Source organism: Trachemys scripta, chromosome 18 (assembly GCF_013100865.1).
Source record: "Trachemys scripta elegans isolate TJP31775 chromosome 18, CAS_Tse_1.0, whole genome shotgun sequence".
Classification (NCBI taxonomy): Eukaryota; Metazoa; Chordata; order Testudines; family Emydidae; genus Trachemys; species Trachemys scripta.
The window spans coordinates 7,034,188-7,054,363 of NC_048315.1; the positions used below are offsets into that span (position 1 = coordinate 7,034,188).

At 41.4% G+C, this 20,176-nt stretch overlaps 1 long non-coding RNA gene across 1 annotated transcript in view; it reads left to right on the forward strand.

The window, feature by feature from the left end:
• Window positions 1-20,176, forward strand: part of LOC117867312 — a 68,852-nt gene that overhangs the window by 40,216 nt on the left and 8,460 nt on the right. Inside the window, exons 3-4 of the long non-coding RNA XR_004643361.1 lie at window positions 16,727-16,828; window positions 17,297-17,492. This is a non-coding gene — a long non-coding RNA (uncharacterized LOC117867312). The remainder of the gene's footprint in view (window positions 1-16,726; window positions 16,829-17,296; window positions 17,493-20,176) is intronic.

Consider the following 20,176-nt stretch of genomic DNA (forward strand, 5'->3'; position numbering starts at 1 on the left):
GCTAACGGGGAGAATTTCAAAGATAAAGGGGAGAGAGGTGCCCACCACCTGTTGCAAGTCGTCATATGCACGTGTGTACATACATGTATCTATATCTAACAACCCAAATGTTTTACAAATGATTGAAAGTCAACTGGAGTTGGGCCCCAACTCACCTTCGTGCTTTTGAAAATCTCCATCCAAATTACATAGCACTCTTATCTAGGAATTTACAGCACCTTTTGGTTAGGCAAAGAATACAGTACCTGTGTAAAATTGGGACCCTATAATTTCCCATCCAGTCCAGCAGACAGACTGCGGGATACAAACCAGGAACCACATTCTGAAGTCCTTTACACACTCGGTTTTTTTCCCCTCCAGTGAGCAAGAGCTTCAGGATTTGGCCGTAGGAATTTTAAATTTGCCATCTATAATTTAAAAAAATGATTCTTACCTCTGACTTTCTGATGAGAATTGATTGAGTTTATTTAGTGTTTGCCCTTAAACTGCCTTGCCCACTAATTGGGATCCCTTTTTAAGAGTTTTCCTCTTCTGTAGTGCTAGAGATAACTGACCCTGCAGTGAAAGCAGCCCACTAGGAGTGTACTACGTGCTTAGAGGTCAGCTTTTAGGAATCAAAGTATCTTTTGCCAAGGACCTGTCTAATTTTTTAATTTTTGTTTTCAGCTCCATCGGGATGCAATAAATTATAAACATAAAATTGCACTTTAATTTGGCTGTGGTTTCTTTCCTTATGATTATGGCTGGGTTTCTGGCATGGCTGCTGTTAGGAAAAAAAGTCATCCAGGTTTTTTTGACAAGTTGGGACTGTTGTGTACCATTCAGTGGATGGATGTGATGGTTGAGCAAACTTCGCTGGAGGGATGCAAAATTAGACCTCGTTCTGTCTGAGAGCTTAGCAGAGCTCAGGAATTCTGCAACACAAAGTACTTGACCGGTACATACCTGTGGCCAGGTTTTTTAAATCGGTCTCCAGAAATGTGGACACAAAATTTGTGAGTACACTAGTTTGAAGAAACTGGCATGTAAGCACATATTTTACCTGGGCAAAATGAGACTTGATACCAGTATGGTTTGGAAAGAGCTTTAGAGATCTATTATGAAAGATGTCATGTGTGTTATTGTTTATGATTACTTATGTGCTTTTAAAAAGTCACTGCTGACTGCACTGCAGTATCTTCACTTCACAGTGGAAATTTCTGTAATACCATAGCAAGCCGTTGTACTCTATCACAGTAGTAGAACAGCCGTAAAGTCTTGACTTGCAAAGTGCAGTATCCACATGCACATATTTGCTTCTATAAATGCCACACTTGGAGGTGCTTTGAAATTTTGTGTCTCAATGAGCATTTTAATTTTCTAGTCTTTAGGACCTACCAGCTCATGAGATTCTTCCCAGGTGTCAATAAGTAAAGTGTTTTTTAATATTAATAGTCATGGCAGGCCTTAAGACCAAACTGATGCTGCAGCATCTGTAGCTCGCCTTTTTGATTTGAATGGAAATGTGGAAAAATAAAATTTAGTTTGTGTGCAAAGTCATCTGCCTTCCATCAGCGTCTGTGGCTTTTTTCCATGAAAGGCAACACTGTCCGGTAGTTAGAATGATGACGGGGGAATAAGGAGATCTGGATCTTGTTTACTCTATGATCTTGGACAAGTCACAACTTCTTTGTCATCAGTTTCTCTAGCTGTAGGAAGAGAATAGTTCTCACTTTTCTAAAGTGCTTTGAAATCCAGGAATGACAGGTGCCGCATTAATACAAAGAATTATTACTATTTGGCAACCTTACCCTAACTTTTCCTTCCTGTGGCAGGTGAGGGGGATAGGGGGCAGCCTGGTGAGGGGAAAGGAGGTGAGGTTATCTCTCTTTAATAGAGCCAGAAATGCTTTCTGCCAGTGCTGTGCTGATAGTTGCAAAGACAACAGTAAAGCAGGCAGGTGCCAGAAGAACGCAGCATAAATGACCTCAATTCTACTTTGCGGCAATTAGCCTTCACGGTGAAGCTGGCACCTTTTCCCTCTCTTCATCTAGCTTTCTACTCTGCTCTCGGAGGTGTCCATCATGTTTTATGGAAATGCAAAAAAAAAAAAAAAAAAAGGGATGGGAAGGGATTAGTTAAACTTAACTCACAAAATATTGCCCCTCTCCAGCTATTTTGCAAGCCTACAGTTAGCAATGTGCCTCTGGTAGCCTGGGTCACCGTGACAGATGGTAGGAAGAGTTCAATGACTGTTCTGCTAGAGCCTACAATGTCTGAACAAACTGCTCTTGTCATTAGGTTGGAAATGTAATCTCTGCAAAAGAAGAGGCTATGGTAGACTTAGCAAGATCTGTTCACGTTATGGGAATTTAATGCACCTGGTAGAAACTAACTGCAGGTCATCAGTTTTTATTGGCATAGTGCAGACATGCAGCGTGATGAACTGATCTGGCAAAACATTAACAAAGAAAAAAAAGTCCCAAATCTGGTTTTGTAACCGGTATTGTTGAGATCAGAGCAAATACTGCTCTTCAAAAACTTGTCTCTCCAATCCCTGTATTTTTGCTGCTGTGCTGCTGATGTAGATGGTCTTTTGTACAGAGTTCACAGATAAATTTTTGTCTGACACATATCTAGAACTTATATAGTCACCTACTAATTTAAGCCAATTTGCCCTAGGTGATGGGTGAATACACTTGAAAATTAAATGGGTCTGATTTAAGCATCCTTTTTCTGAAGTCAAAGATTATATAATTAAATTAAAAGAAAATGTGTTTTATAATAAACTGTATTTCCTCTTGGCAAAATCCAATTTTGAAACAAGATTGTAATATCATATCTAAAAATGTTTTCCCATGGGTATTACCAGTCTATTTCATTTAATTGTTTTCACCCTTCATATTATAAGCTTTCAAAGTAGTGAAATGAGTGTGGTTTTGCTGAGAACAAAAGAGAAATGGAGGGGGGAAGACAGTTTTCTTTCTTAATAGGAACTCTGGGAAATTCAGTGGCAAAGAACGTGAGGGTAGGAGGGGCTTAATCCCTTCACCCACCCATCACCCATATGCTTCAAATCATTCACAAAAAGATACTTGTGTGATATTAGTGTGAAGACAGCTATAGTCGTGGGCCCAGAGTCTCATCTCAGTGTAAATGTAAATCCAGAGTGAAATCAAATGGAATCACTGGGCCTGATTCTGATCTCTCATGTTACTCCTGTTTGCACTGGTGCAAGAGCGATCAGCATCTGTCTTGGTGTTACTCTGGATTTACACCATTATAAATGGGATTAGAAACTGGCCCGAGGTTTCTGAGTTTTCTTTTCCAATGATTATCTATGGTATGAAGGGAACTTAATGAGGCATACTGCAAAGATTTTTCACTTAAGCGAAAATATTTAACAATTCACGTTGGAGCTGTTGGGAGCACTATTTCCCCCAGAATGGCCATTTGCATTAAACTCTATTTCGATCTCTTAGCCTAGTTATACACCGGTGAAACTCCATTATCTTCAAAGGAATGACTCCCAATTTACATTGGACTAAACGAGAGCAGAATTAGGCCTCTGGAAACAAAGTTGTGCCAACTATAATGCAGCTGGCACATTTGTGTATCTGTGTAACATGATTTGCATTGGTGATTGGTAGGAAAACCCTAGGAAAACTATGGGTCAGATTCTTAGCAGGTATAAATTGGCATGCCTTCATTGACACTAATGCAGCTACATTGTTTTGCACCAGATGAGAATCTGGCCCTGGACACATACCTAGATTTCCACTAGTGTCACTGATGCAGTCAGTGCTCAGACCTTGTATTTGCTTTAATAGAGTGCTGAAAGTACAAAACATTGAAACGCTGGGGTAGGTGAAATTCCACGTAGATGGACTGTACACTTAAAAGTGAAATATGAGCCGATTCCAGTGTTAGTTAATTAATAATCTCATTTTCTTTCATATAAGTTTATCTGTTCATCTTTCGTTCTAGCACTCTGCAGGTACAGCAAAAGGGGTGACGTGTATCCCCTTTAATTTTGCACTCCTAACTGAACCAGTGTACGGTAATTTGAAGCCATGGGATTTGGTCCAGAACGCATAGTGCCGATTTGTGGAGGAATCCCCGCGAGAGCCAGGTGGTTAGTATTCAGTGTGTCGATTCCTAAAAAGCCAATGCCAGTCACTGCAATGTCATTATTACACAAACCTGTCATGCATAGGGTGGGGCTTTTAGACCTGGTGTGACAGCTGAGAAGGAAAATAAGGCAAGTCACCCCTGCCAAAATATAAGTTGCAACAAGCCAAACATGCACAGTTGTTGATTGCAATTGCTAATTATCACTGGGTTAATGTGCCGGGGTGCGGAGTTGCCTGTGGATCAAAAATATTTTAAACTCCAGAATGCTGCTTTTCAGCATCATGCGAGATGAGTTGTACAGCGGCAAATAAACATAAAGAGACTGATGAGTGGATAGAACATCTCCTCAGGCGCAAAGTATAGGCACGTCATCAAGAGGTTTTTTTAATGGACAATAGGCCTGACTTTCTCAGTTGCTGAGCACTCCCAGTGACATGAGCAGGAATTGTAGGGAGCTGAAATTCAGGCCCAATAATTATAACAAAAAATCTAGGCAAGCTGTTAACATGGGACCAGATTCTGATGCCCTTATTCCTGGTGAATAGCACCATACGTCACAGAAAGTCCCATTAACGTCCATGGGACCACTCATGGAGTAAGTACAGTGTTAGACATGAGTAAGAGGATCAGAAACCGGCCCACAAACGACAAGTAAATAAAAAAGTGCAACAGAAAACTACCCCTGCTGAAGACAGCCCTGTTCTGTGAGCCATAGATGTGGAACTTTGCCTTCCCACATGTGTTCTTCCCACACTGACTACCCAGTGCCCTGTCCTCTCTCACAATACCCTTATCTTGCAATACTTAGAAATGGATCTACTTGTGTGTAAGAAAAACACAGCCACTGAAACATTGGCCTGATTTCGGCAGCGTTTTCATTTGTGGAGAAGGATACCAATCTACTGCTCCTACCAAAAAGGACGGTTATTTTCACCCTTCACATTTTAAAGGGCACATAAGTCCTTGTCTCTTGTATTCTACTAAAGCATGTGCTTAGTTGAGCAGTTAATGAGAGTCACCGCACACTTAAACATGCCCACACATTTTAGGGCCCCACACATCCCTGAGTCAAACTCCTAGTATAAAAGACCATTTTAGAGGGAAATAAAATTATGCATGGCCGTGAAACGTTTCCACCTTAATAAATCCTGAGCAATTATAAATTGTTTGCTCTAGGCTGGTCTCTTGAGAGAATAAGAGGGGAAAATGTATCCTTTATTTAAAAAAAAAGTTATATAAAAAAGTGGCAGAACAAAACGATAAGCCATAGAATCTTTCCAATGACGTCCTAGTGAAAATGTTCACAACTGTCCCTAAACTGCTGGGACAAGCTTCTAATCTTGTCTTTAAAAGTACTAATTATTCCAGAGAAGATGGGAACCTGTTGTTTTACTTTAGGGTGTTTCTAAACAGCATGTGCTACAGCGGCACAGCCGCAGCACTGTAGCTATGCCACTGTAGGGTAGACACTTGCTATAGCGATGGAAGGGGGTTTTCTGTCACTGTAGTAGGTGCCTCATGGTCTCAGACACCATCCGATGGTCCAGGGACATCTACATCAAGCACATCACCGTCCACCAAGAGTACCAGGAGGCATGAGTCAGAGTGACATTGTTCTTTGACTACGAGAAAGGGACCAAGTGACCTTCTCCGTTGGATCATATGAACTGGAACCATAAACTCCCTGAACATTAAATCTCACCAAATGAGGGTCAATCCATCCTCATCATCATATCCACTCATTATACTCCACACCCGAACATAGCCATTCTATGAACTTCATACCTTTATATCTCAATGCCTGTACTTTGACCCATCAACCTTTTACCCCCAATTGGGGATATTGCAGATTATGTATTCCTTATGCCACCTGATCTTCAACCAGACTTTGCACCCTCTATAATCTGTATGTTATTCCCTGATAACCAGAAACTTCTAGGCTCAAACTCTGTTCACTTTTTTTTTTAACATCATCTTAATAAAAATTTTAAATCCACCCCGAGAGAGGTGGTAGGTAGGTTGATGGAAGAATTCTTCCATCAACCGAGTGGTGCCTATACTGGGTCTTAGGTCATTTGAATGACTCTCTCAGGGGTGTGAATTTTTAGCTAGGTGGACCTAAGTTGTAGGTGTAGACCTGGGCTTAGTTACTCAGGCGATATCTACAATATAGAGTTGGCATAGCGATGTCAGTATGGCCATGCCAGCATAGTCTCTTAGTGTGGGTGCAGCGTCCACTGACAGGAGTTTCTCTGTTGGTGTAAGAACACCCCCTCTCCAAATGATGTTAGTAATGGAAATTTCCAGAGGCAGGTATAAAACTGCTGAGCTCCAGTTCATTTGCAAATTTGACACCATCAGCTCAGGATTAAACAAAGACTGTGAATGGCTATCCAACTACAGAAGCAGTTTCTCCTCCCTTGGTGTTCACACCTCAACTGCTAGCAGAGCACCTCACCCTCCCTGATTGAACTAACCTCATTATCTCCATACTGATTTATACCTGTCTCTGGAAATTTCCCTTACTTGCATCTGAAGTGAGGTTCTTACCCACGAAAGCTTATGCTCCCAATACTTCTGTAAGTCTTAAAGGTGCCACAGGACCCTCTGTTACTTTTTACAGATTCAGACTAACACGGCTACCCCTCTGAAATATTTATACAGTAATTCAGAGGATAATAAATTCGTAACTTGCATTTGTAAAATGCATCGTCAGTACTTTCCATCGCAATGGGACTCTGGAGCAGAGGATGTTGCCATTGGAATGTGTGAACTGTCGTTTTAAAATAAAAAAAAATCCACATGGTTAGGCTTTTCTTAAGTTTTGTCTTGTAGGCCAGGCCTGCTGGACCTAAGACATGACCATTAATAGTATTAATACCTAGCTAGATAAGAGCACTTTCATCCATAGATCTCCACGTATTTTACAAAGGAGGTTTAGTATCCTTACTCCATTTTACAGATGGAGAAACTGAAGCACAGAGAGGGTGCAGTGACTTGCCCAAAGTCACCCAGCAGGCCTGGGGCAGAGCTGGGAATAGAGCTCAGGTCTCCTGAGTCCCCGTCCAGTGCTCTATCCACTAGGTGACATTGCCCTTCAAAGACTGTGCATAAGCTTCTTAACATGTGCCTCACAGAGAAACGTTGTTTATTATTTATATTACGGTAGCACATACAGGATCCCACCAGGATTGGAACTCTGTTTTGCTAGAAGTTGTGAGAGACAGTCCTTGCCCCAAAAAGCTTGCAGTCTAAATAGACAAGACAAAAAGTGGGAGCAGAAACAGAGGGGAAGTGGCTTCCCCGAGGTGACACAGCAAGTCAATGCCAGAGCCAGAAATAGAAGTTGCATCTCCTGATCCTCAGGCTAGTGCCTGATCCTCTAGAATGTAATCAGTAACTTGTGTGATCAGAACCATCGGTGCTAAAACGTGGTTTCTGGGGGGGAGTCTGTCTATCTAAGATACTTATATTGCTGCCATTAATATAGGATCTGAGCACTGCAGGGTCTGTCATGTGTTTTCCTCACACTGCACCTGGGAGGTAGGGAAGAACTGTTCTCTTTTTTTACATATGGGAACCGAGGGTCTGTCTACACTGCAGCTGGGGGCAAGCCTCCCAGACTTGCGTTAATGGGGCTCGAGCCAGCAGGCTAAAAATGGCAATGTGGACGTTCTGGCTCGGGCTGGAGCTTGAGCTCCAAAGCCTAGTGGGTCAGGTGGGCTTGAGAGGAGCTGGGAAGTCCAAATTGCTATTTGTAGTGCACTAGCACAAGGCTCACTGCAATGTGGACAGACCCCGAGTGATGATGTGACTTGCCCATTGTTGTGCAGGAAGTCTGGGGTAGAGCAGGGAATTGAACCGGGCTTATTTTTCTCTGACTAAAGAGGAAGATGGGCTCAGCACTGAATTCCTTTCTCCACTGAAAAACCAGGGGCAAAATTCCCATTAACTTCAGTGACAGCACGACTAGGCATTAGTGTATATTCCTTGTCATTTGTATCAATCCCTTTTCATGAGTAGGATACATCGTTTGTGTGCAGGGATAGCCAAAGCGCCACTGGAGAGATTCAGAATGTCAGTGTCATTACAGTCAGTACAGAAGCTGTATGGACAACTGAAACAGAGAGTTAAGACAGGCATATTCTGTTTATCTTTTTTTTAAATACACGTCTTTCAGGAATACATTGTCTGTTCGCCTTCCCTGTAATCTCTCCCTTTTTCAGTGGACCTCAGATATGGCCTAGTAATAATCATAATTATTATTTATAACAAATTATATAATTATACCATAATTATACAAAAGTATGATAAATGTATACACAATAAAAATGTGTAAATAATACATGAATACTATGTGCCCTGGTGGGCAACCCTTAATTTTCACGAGGCACCTTTTCTTATGATCGTACTAAATTAGTGTCTGATCTTACAACCCTTTCTCGTAACATCCAAGATTCATATAGAGTCCTCGTAAATTTGGGGTGGGGACCTTATTTTTTCTGTTAGCATGGGATACACCATGCACTTCTATGGCGCTATAGGAAACTGCAGGACTAAGTGGCAGGTTTATATTGTTGTTCGTAAGGACTCTTAGGAACACATTGAGAGATATCGCTGTCTCGCTGACTAATTGTTAGTGATCATATTATGTGTAATAGCATGTCTACGGTGGAACATTATGGGTATATACTGTACTGCAGGCAGTGGGAGAGCATATAACAACAAATCAGGCTCTGTGTATATGCATATTTCAGATTGCTACATACACCTGTAGGCAGAGAAATGAGAAATTTCCCTGCTTTGGCAGCTTTACTTTTAAAACCATAAAGATTTCAGGCAGGATTTTGAGGTGAGCCATTTAGAATAATTCTCCTTATGTGCCGTATCTTTTTCTCATCAAACTAATATGATTTTTAGCGATGAAAACTTTCCAGGACCTGTTGGATTTTAGAGGCTGTAGGTCACGTGAAATCTGACATCAAAGATAAAAGGCTGCATCGAAGTATTGGTTGCGGGTTGAGATTTCTTTTCTTTCTGTGTGTTGATCTGGTGTCCTCCCTCAATGTGAAGCTGTGTTCAGAAATACATATGGATTTACATAAAGCGTCGTGGCTTCCCAGGTTCCGTAATGCTCTGTGTCCTCATTAAATCCTTCAGAGCCTTTATCAGGGACAAAAATGTCTACTTTCTGAGAAAACGTTGATTAAAGCAACAGCGAGCACAAGTTGAAAGGCTAATATTATCAGTTTTAACTCGCTGGGGTGGTGTTTTGCCTCAGGTAAAACAGACTCATGGTGGAGAACAGTGATAACTAATGCTGAGTGCGATTCAGCTCAGGCTGTACCAGGGCATGGTACAGCAAAAGCTGGGAAGTGAAGAACCTAGGGATAGCGGGGTTTGGGAGGAAAAGAGGAAGAGGGTATTTAGAAGGGAAGCATTTTCTGTGGGCATTCAACTGCTGTCAGCCATTTTAGATTTCTGAATCCTATTTCCCTGGTGCTTCCAGAGAAGCTTTTGGGGGAGTCCCCAGCTAAAACTCAAATTTGCATTTAAATAGTTTTTTCTTTCTTTCTTTTTTTTTTTTTAATGAGTAGGACACATGGGAGACTTAAGACTATTTAGGTATCCTTGTGGGAGAGTACAAAATGTTCTCACCTCTTACTCCCCCACCACCCCCACAAAAATCCAGAAATTTTTAATGCATACTCCAAATTAGACATTTAGAAAAAAGGGAATAGTGCATCTTTAAGGATAATATAATAATAAACAAATACATGTAGTTGCCTTTGCAGCAGAACTAATCTTCCCTCAGCCGAGCTGTGATATAGATCAGTAACAAGAGCCACGCGCAGGGGGTTCCTTTGAAATGCATAATACCTCCTCGTATAAATTGGAGTTGGTGTGATGGAGCTGTGAGATGACATATTGTGGCATGACCCCTCTCTACTGATTGTGGGTGAACCCTGCAAAGGTAAATCTAACACGGCGCACACATCAGACAATTTCATTTTCATCACCCAGGGACAAAAACATAGCAACAGAATCTTTTCAAATGATAATCTGCATGCTGGGCGGAATATTTTTTTCCCTCCTTTCTCATTTCCCCCCCGCCCCTCCTTTGCATGTTCAATTCGTGATGTAGGTGAAGGGAATTATAAAAGGGTTCCTAAAGTTAGTTAGGTCTTTTCTTTTCTGTTACAAAAGTTTGCGTGTGTGTGTGTGTGTGTGTGTGTGTGTGTGTGTGTGTGTGTGTGTGTGTGTAAAACTGATTCATTCTCCCAATTCCCTCAGGGACATTCCAGTAATAATGATTTATAGGAGTGCAAAAATCTATGCTCTTGCTGTTACCACCTAATATCCTTCCCACCCTCAAAAAACTGAGTTTTCTGTGGAAAAATCTCTCTCTCTCTCTCTGAACAAAGCCCCCCATCTTCCTGTGCTTTTCCATTCAATATTAGCAATAATTATCCAGTGCATATCATGCCTGCCAGGAATATGTAGTCCTGAATAAACGTATTCCAGGCAGAACTATTTACATTGATTTAACTAAAATGATGCTTTACCTAGGGTGAGGTAGGGGGTGGGAGTTAAAAATTTGATTTGTCCTTTAAAAAAAAAAAAAGCTGCAGTGTTTGCTCTACTCTTTTTTAAGTGAAGAGATTCTAAGAGTAATTTTTTTAAAAATTCAGATTAAATTTTAATAATACTCTAGTTTTAAATGCAAAACAAAAACCAAACCAAACCAAAAAACTCAAGTCAAATGCTAATTGCTAATCACTGTCTACACTGTACAATTTAATGTTTGCTAAAACATTTTGATTTCACAGTGGTGGCTTTTAAATCCGCTGATTTCTTCTCCTGAACCTCTGTGAGTTGGCCAGACCCAGAGGCAGCTTGGACGGCATTCTGCCCTAGGCTAGAATCTATTGGTAAGGACTGGATCTTTGGAGTGCAGTGGTTGGTAATATGTATCAGTCCAGTGCATTTAGGCAGAGAGAGGCAGAGGTATTGCCCTCTGATAGGCAAACCCCACCTGGCTTATGTGCCCATAATTACACTCAATATCAAAACAAGCAAATAAATTATACAACAGTTGGATGTCATAGGGCAATTTGTGCAGAACGACAAATATAGGCAAACATAGGAGCTTTGCAGGATGCCCCAGCCTATGGACGTATCAGCCCCAGCACAAAATATACTTAAATGGCCCTTGTCATTTTTATTGCTATAATCATGCTTATTATGGTAGTGCCTAGGGACCAGCCAAGAACATGGCCCATTGTGCGAGGCCCTGTACAAACACAGAGCGGTAGATCGTCTCTGCCCTTTTCATCGTTATGGTGATGAGGATGACGAATGTCGCTATTCGGCTCGTGCACTCCCCCGTCAAAAACGACGACTTGCCCTGGGTGATTATGCGAGTAGAATTTTGCGAGGCTGCTTTGGGATGGGAAAGTGTTAGAACAGGTTGTTCTGGCTGTGCCTCCACCTTCTCTCTTCCACTAGGTCCGATCCTGGGGCCATTAAGTCAATGGCAAATTCCCTGCTTCAGGATGCGTCCCTTGTAGATGCTTAAGTACAAGCCTAATTTTAAGCATGTGAGTAACCACTTTGCTTAAAGATAGGCACGTGATTAAGGACCTTCTTGAACAGAGCCACCTAAGTTTTCTCCTCCCAAAGACCCCTTCATTCTGTCTCCTGATGCCTCTGTGCTTAAAAAATACGCCAGTGTCATTTATCTGCTCTCAAGACTCTCCCTCTAATCCAGGGGTAGGCAACCTATGGCATGCGTGCCAAAGGCGGCACACAAGCTGATTTTCAGTGGCACTCACACTGCCCGGGGCCTGGCCACTGGTCCGGGCGGCTCTGCATTTTAATTTAATTTTAAATGAAGCTTCTTAAACCTTATTTACTTTTCATACAACAATAGTTTAGTTATATATTACAGACTTATAGAAAGAGACCTTCTAAAAACGTTAAAATGTATTACTGGCATGCAAAACCTTAAATGAGAGTGAATAAATGAAGACTCGGCACACCACTTCTGAAAGGTTGCCGACCCCTGCTTTAATCCCTCACCTTCTCTTGGCCCTACATGGTGGGCCCAATCCTGTCACCCTTACTCCTGTGTAGACCCATTGACTCCTCACGAAAAGTAAGCATGAAAGGCTCCAGTCAATGGAGGCATTTCTCGGCGTGACCCTATACTCTGCTTTGGAGAGAAGGAAGGGTGAATTGATGAGAGGAAAACGGTTCACCGTTCCAAATGTTACAGCCTTAAAGAAGTGAATCAGCTAGTTTGTATTTTGTCTTTCTCAAGTTCTCAGAGCCCCAAATGAGAATGATTAATTGTTTTCCTCCGCTAACTTTAATCATGGTTGTGCTAGGCCTAATAGGTAGGGTGGAGAGGGGTCTGGCCAATCTAATGGGTTTTCCCATGACTTAGCCTTCAATGGAGTGTGACTTTGTGATGAAAGCAATGGAATGGGAGTCAGGGCTCCTGAATTCTACCTCACTGCAGCCACTGACTCTATGTGATGTTGGGCAGGTCACTTTGCCTCAGTGCCTCAGTTTCCCCATCTATAAAATGGGGATAACTAAACTTATCTACCACACAGGGATGTTGTAAGATTTAATTCATGAAGATCTGTGAAGTGCTTTGTGATCCTTTGCGATGAAAGTTGCAAATTATCACTATCTAAATTGTTCACGGGGGAAATTTGCAGGGGCACACACGAACAAAAATCCACTTTAAAAAAGGGAGATTGCAGATTTTCATTGGTATAAAATTAAACACCCAACAATTGAATAACTTCACCCTACACCAAATAGTAGACACTGAAGGAGCATGAGATGCAGAAGGAAAGCTTAAATCTACTAACAGATTAGACTCATCATGGGGCCACACTACTGTCAATACCTCCTCTCTTTCTCCTGATGCCAAGTGACATGGCGATTGTATATGTAACAGTCTGACACAGAGATGAGTTTGTCAGTTCCACCTAGTGTGATTGCCATTTTTTTCGAGGAGAAGAAAGGAGTGAAATTGAAGGAGAAAAGGTCAGAAAGGGCTGGTCATCCTCTCCTCTCCTCCAAAATCACTTGTTCCTTTGGAAGAAAATAAGAAATGACAGGTTCCCCTGCCACTTGGGATACAGACAGCCCAGAGTAAAATAAAAAGGAAAGCTTGTTAGAGGAGGGGAGATAGCAATGAATGTAACCTGTTAATAATGCATTTCAAAGGCACAGAATCCTAGTTATTGTTCATGGCATCTGCTACCTCCAAAGTGACAGTGACAAGTTCTTTGATTAGAAAGAGTTCCCTCCGCCACACTCCCTCCCTGTGAGGTTTTGTGGAAAACATCATCCTCTCTACCTCAAACCCTGATGAATGCTGCTGAGTGTGTGCTTAACTTTGGGAAGTGGCTTGTTCTGTTTTCCTTTTTCCAGTTCAATGCAGAATCATCTCAGTTCAGGATCCATTGGCTCAGGAGATTCTTGTGCTGAGTTTATTCCCGCCCGCCCCCCGCTTATCAATATTATTCCTTCTAAATTATTCAAAGGAGAAACCATGATGATAATGACCCTCATTTCAGAGGCTTTATACCTATATACTTTTTAAATTTCAGAGCATGCCTTTTACTGATTTGCTATTTGCCATAAATCTGGACAGCTCTTTTCTTATTACTCTAGTTACTATAATTATTGTCATTATTATTTGTTCTATTATAGTGTTCAAAGGTGTGATGGCCGCTTCACAGACGGCATAAAAAGACATGGTCTCTGCTCCAAAGAGCTTACAATCTAAGGCCCTGATTCTGCAATGAGCCACATATGGATGGACTCCTGTGTCCCCACAGAACCCTACTAATGTCAGGGGGATTGCACACTGGCAGAAGCCTACAGCGTGTGCCTCGTGAGATGGGGGCCTGAGCTGTAGACATGACGTAATGAATAAGGATGACAACTATAGGGAGTGGTGGGGCGAGGAACAAGGGCAACAGCGATACTTTTACTGTGTGTGTGTTGTGGGCCAACTGCAGAAGCTAGTAAACGGGGACCCAGCTGCAAAAGGCTTGTCTGGGAACGTATTGAGTCTGGTTCTGATCTCACTCGCATTGGTCTGACACTGCTGATTTCATTGGAAAAAGAAGAACAGGAGTACTTGTGGCACCTTAGAGACTAACAAATTTGTTAGAGCATAAGCTTTCGTGGACTACAGTCCACTTCTTCGGATGCATATAGAATGGAACATATATTGAGGAGATATATATACACACATACAGAGAGCATAAACAGGTGGGAGTTGTCTTACCAATTCTGAGAGGCCAATTAATTAAGAGAAAAAAAACTTTTGAAGTGATAATCAAGCTAGCCCAGTACAGACAGTTTGATAAGAAGTGTGAGAATACTTACAAGGGGAGATAGATTCAATGTTTGTAATGGCTCAGCCATTCCCAGTCCTTATTCAAACCGGAGTTGACTGTGTCTAGTTTGCATATCAATTCTAGCTCAGCAGTCTCTCGTTGGAGTCTGTTTTTGAAGTTTTTCTGTTGTAATATAGCCACCCGCAGGTCTGTCACTGAATGACCAGACAGGTTAAAGTGTTCTCCCACTGGTTTTTGAGTATTTTGATTCCTGATGTCAGATTTGTGTCCATTAATTCTTTTGCGTAGAGACTGTCCGGTTTGGCCAATGTACATGGCAGAGGGGCATTGCTGGCACATGATGGCATATATCACATTGGCAGATGTGCAGGTGAACGAGCCCCTTGTTCTATCTCCCCTTGTAAGTATTCTCACACTTCTTATCCAACTGTCTGTACTGGGCTAGCTTGATTATCACTTCAAAAGTTTTTTTTTCTCTTAATTAATTGGCCTCTCAGAGTTGGTAAGACAACTCCCACCTGTTTATGCTCTCTGTATGTGTGTATATATATCTCCTCAATATATGTTCCATTCTATATGCATCCGAAGAAGTGGGCTGTAGTCCACGAAAGCTTATGCTCTAATAAATTTGTTAGTCTCTAAGGTGCCACAAGTACTCCTGTTCTTCTTTTTGCGGATACAGACTAACACGGCTGCTACTCTGAAACCTGATTTCATTGGAGTTACTCCTGGTTTACACCAGTGCAGGAGAGATCAGAATCAGAGAACTTTCTACTGGTTTGACTAGACTTTCTGTGCCCTGTGCTGACTGGCAGCTTGCTCCAGCTGTTCTCTCCCTCCCAGTTTCTTCACCTCAGCTTCACTCTACACCTGCCACTCTTCCCCTGTCTCCCTCACCTCCCTTCCTTTCAGTGTCCCGCTCCCTTCACTTTTCTTTCCATTTAGCTGATCCCCTCCTAACTCCCATCCCCAGCCCAAAAAAATCTGGGAACTATCATGATGTTTGCTGACATCACATTGTTCATTCAGCTTGTGTATTATGCCCTTTCCCCGCCTCAATGCAAAGACTGTTTGCTGCTCTGTGTGAGTACAGTGCCTCGCCCAGTGGAGCCCTGTTCTTGGTTGGTCCTTATGCCACAGTAATAAACAATGTTATTATTTATATGACCATAGTGCCGAGGAGTCCTAGTCCTGGACCAGAACCCCGTGAGGTTAGGCGCTGCGCAAACACGGAACAAAATAATGCTCCTTGCCGCAAGGAGCTTCCAGGCTAAAAGATAAGAGACATTAGATAGATACAGACAGGCAGGAGAATACAAGGAAAGACTAAGAGTAATAATCATAAATTAGATTATTATTATTATTAAATAAGAGTCACGCCCATTGTTGGCATCCAAAACCAAGGGAAAAAAGTTGAATGCTCTTCAGTAGCCTGCAGTGTCTGATAAGGGAACTAAAATATGTTTTCATGGTACAGACTATCTTAAAAAAATATGTGGACACAGACACTCTCTCTCCGTTAGTCACGCGCATGCATACACACACTCATGCACAATCTCCCACCTCCCCAATATTCTGTGTGACTTTTTATACCCTATATATTCATGTTAGTAAGATGATAAGTCACATTTTACTTAGACGTTCATCCCCATGAAATCTATAGGGCCTATCATTTCTCCCTCATCTGTAAGGGTATGGGTGATGGGTAAAAGCAGTTTTGGACTCTGGTGAGTATTTTGTAAGGTGGTTAATTAATATTTGTTAAATTTATTTTGCGGGGGGGGATTTGGTTTGATCTTGGGATAATTGTTGGTTTTGTTTATTTCTACTTGTACTTGTAAAAGACTGCCTAGGGTAAAGAGAGCCTTGGAGGGGAGCTCTTTTATTGTAGGGTATTACAAATCCAGATAAATAAGACATAAATAATTGAGGTTGCATGGGGTGTGGGGGGTAAGTCAAGGCAGAAATTAGGGCCAACAGACAGGTCCAATTTGGCTCTCCCTTCCACTGGTGTGATTCTGGGGTAACCCCATTGACTTCTGTGGAGTTATTCTTGATTTACAGAGCATTTAACCCAAACGTTTTTACCCATAATTGTGATCAGCTTGGTTTGTTCCATACTGCTAATGGATTTTGTTATTGTTTAAATAAGAAAATCCTCATTTCATCCTTTAAAAAAAAAAAAAACCAACAAAGTGTATTTATTTTATTTTATTTTTCAGACGCAGAGTGCTGCCCTGGAGAAGGCCAGGCGGCTGAATTGCTGGCAGAAACATGCCCCTGAAACACAAATCAAATCCTTCATTAAGATCACCCAGATTATGGTAGAGGATTTAGTTATTGAAACCTATAGTGCAGTGTGCGCTTGGAGGGTGATGGATTGTACTGTCCCATAGGCAGCAGATGGCGGAGAAGGGGAGGAAGGATGATCTGGTGGCTAAGATACAGCACTGGGTATATCTAGGATCTGTTCCTCGCTTTGAACAGACTCACCAGCCACTAACCTGCCCTGTGCCTTATCTCTGTCTGTAAAATGGGGATAATAATACTTACTCACTTGTATTATGAGGATCGGTGCATTCACATTTGTCTGAGATCCTTGGATGTAAGGCCCTGTGTAAATGCGAACTGTTCAGTATTGTTATCCTTATTCCATATTATGAGAGGGACGATGTGCTTTTGCTATATTGCACCCAATAGAAATGCTGCTTAGATAGCCTAGATTATCTCACTTGTTGAAAGCTCTAGTCGGACAATTATGTATTTTTTAAAATGTACACCCTTCCTTTCAGAAGAACCAAAGCGGTAAGCCTCCTCCTGATTTTCTCCACTGCGCCAGTTCAAGGCAGTCCTCTCTTGGATGCTGGCCTTGTTCTTGAGCACCTTTTGCTGGCTGATTCACTAAGCTTCATTGATGGCAGGGAATGGCTTCCTCAAGTTAAGATGTCAAAGCAGTGGCCCGCTAGGGGGGCAGCCTGAAGTGAAGAGGTAAGATCCTTCACATCTTAATGACATGGGACCTCCTCCAAAAATAAGACGAGAAAGGACATATTAGAGCAGGGGGAGGGTAATTAAGAATAAGTGACTGTATTTGTGTGAGAGACATAATAGCAGTCCACACTGTATTACTATATAACTATACAAGCTCACCTTAACTTCGCCATCTTTTATGTTGTTATCTCTTGGAAGTTCTGTGGGGTTCTGATACAGAGACAGGCCTCTGTATTAGATGGACTGTGGGTCTGATCCAGTCTTACTGGATGTTCCAATAGTCCCTAGAGCTGCTCAGAATTTTTGGTCAAAATCCCTTTTTTCCCTATGAAAAATGGCTTTTCAACCAACATGAAAATTTCTGCAGGAAATGTTCCTCTTTGCTTGACATTTTCTGGATTTTGCGGGAGCGGGGGAGGGGAAGAATTTTTTTAAGTGTCTTGTGAAAAATAATTGGCATTTTTAACCATCTCTGCTTCTATGCAAATAGAGATTATTAAAAAAAAATGAATGGGGCTTGTGGAATCTAAGCCAGCTCATGTACAGAAATATCCAGATGTATTGTATGGATTAAAAGATACTAGGCCAGACTGTTAAAGGTATTTAGGCACCTATCTCCCAGTGGGTGACAAGCACCTAAATACCTTTAACTGCCTGGCTCCTTATCTCAATTCAGGTGAAACGGCATGATGCAGAAAGAAGAGGAAGATATTTCTGTGTATACTATATGTGTATCATTTTACTAGTACTGCATTTTTCCTGAGAAACTGAGGTCAGTTGGAGATCTGTCCTAGTGCCAGGGCATCAATTGTCAAAAGATAAAGAGAACAGAAACACCCAGTGTAAGAAGCACAATAAACATCATCCTCTTTCGAAGTATGGTATAAAACTGGCAAAGAAACAAAGAACAAACTGACTTTTAGCTGTGGCTTTGAAAACAGGTCTCCAGGAGATAGGGCCACTGATAAGGCGTTTGCTGTGAGTGCCCCAGGGTTCTGGACCTTACTCTCTTGGTTTGAAGTAGCCAGAGTCTGGTGACCTTCAAAGCCATTTCTTTTATTGGGATTTTTGAGAAAGTCGAGGGTTTGTTCCCAGAGATAATGTGGGCTGATTCACTGTCGCATTGTTGATTTGTTCCTGCTGAATGTTTGTTTTTTTGGCGTTGGAGGGTGTATTATGCTATTACAAGATTAAATATGTGTCTGGGCCCCTAAAACAATTCTATAGGTGTCTCTTTTCCCACTGTTATTTAAATCTAAAGAAATAAAATAAATCAATAAATATAAAGTCTAGTGCATTAGCCCACTAAGCCACCAGTCTTTAAGAGAAACAACTATACCCACAGAGCAAACCAAGGTCTTAGGTACATGAGCGAATAGTTGGATTTTCAGTTTGGTGGCTGAACTGAAAAATCGGAAATTGTTTTTGTTTTGGGTTGAACCAAAATAAAAATGTTTTGGTTTTTTCTCACCAGAAACAAACAACACATGTTTTGGGGTTGAATGACATGTTAAGTTTTGGGATGGTTTTTTTTTTTTAACCTTTTAAAAATAAAAATTAAATCTATCTAACTTTTTGAAACTTCATTTCAAAACAAAGTCAAATGTTGCATTTCAAAAATGTCAAAATGAAATGTTTTGACGTTTTCTAATTCCTTCCCCCCATTATTTTGGATGGATTTCAACCTGAATTCACAAATAGTTTGGTTAACCTGAAACGGCATTTTTCTGCAAATAAACTATTTGTCTGAAAATTTTGCCCAGCTGTAGCTGGGGGTCCACCTGTCTGATGGTCCATCCTGATCTGTGGGACCTCACGTTTAAGTGCAAGGGTCTTATTGCTCCTGTTTGAAGAAATAGATCTGGATCTCACTTACAGTGCTGTCACTTCATTGGCGTGACTCTGGATTGAGAATGCTGTGAGAACAGACTTTGGTCCTTAGGGTTTTTTTGTATTTTAAGATGCTCTTATTCATAATGGACCACTTGGGTCCGGTTTCTGGAGGGAAAAAAAATGAAATAGGGATGAGCCGTGACTCACCATTGGTCCAGACAACCCCACAATAGTCTTTTCTCTCTCAAAGATGTCTTTGTGGCATGTCTGCTCCAAAGGGCGGAACTTTTTCAAACCGCTAAGCCCGCTTCTAGCTGGGTGCCGTTATTTCCATAATAAGATGGCTAGTGATAGATGATACGATACGGTGCTTTTGTTTCTCAGTTCTGTTCGAGTTACCATTTGAAACTGATATGACAAGCCTAAGGCTAGTATAGAAATTTGCTACAAGTTCCCATTTCACAAATGCCTTGACAGTCAAATAGCCTCCCTCGGTCTGAGCTTATTTATTCTCTTGGGGATCTATTTTTAAAAGTTATTAGCAGATTACTGGTTTTCTATCAACCTTAGGCACCAATCTCCCAAAGATATCATTGTACTTTAATAAGGTGTGTTTGATAATCCTCAGATAAAGGAATTGAAGGTGGGATAAGGGAGGGAGAAACCACCATGCTGATTTACCTAAGGATTCAGTATAGAAAAGGGTTAAATATACCCATGTTTCTAAATGGCTGAACTACTGTATGTTGTAGTTTTCAACTGCAAATCATCTTTAATAGCAGACATCACGGGATGGCTCATTACATTAAGCTATTTTTCATGCTATCTCCTGTAATATCCTTTAATCC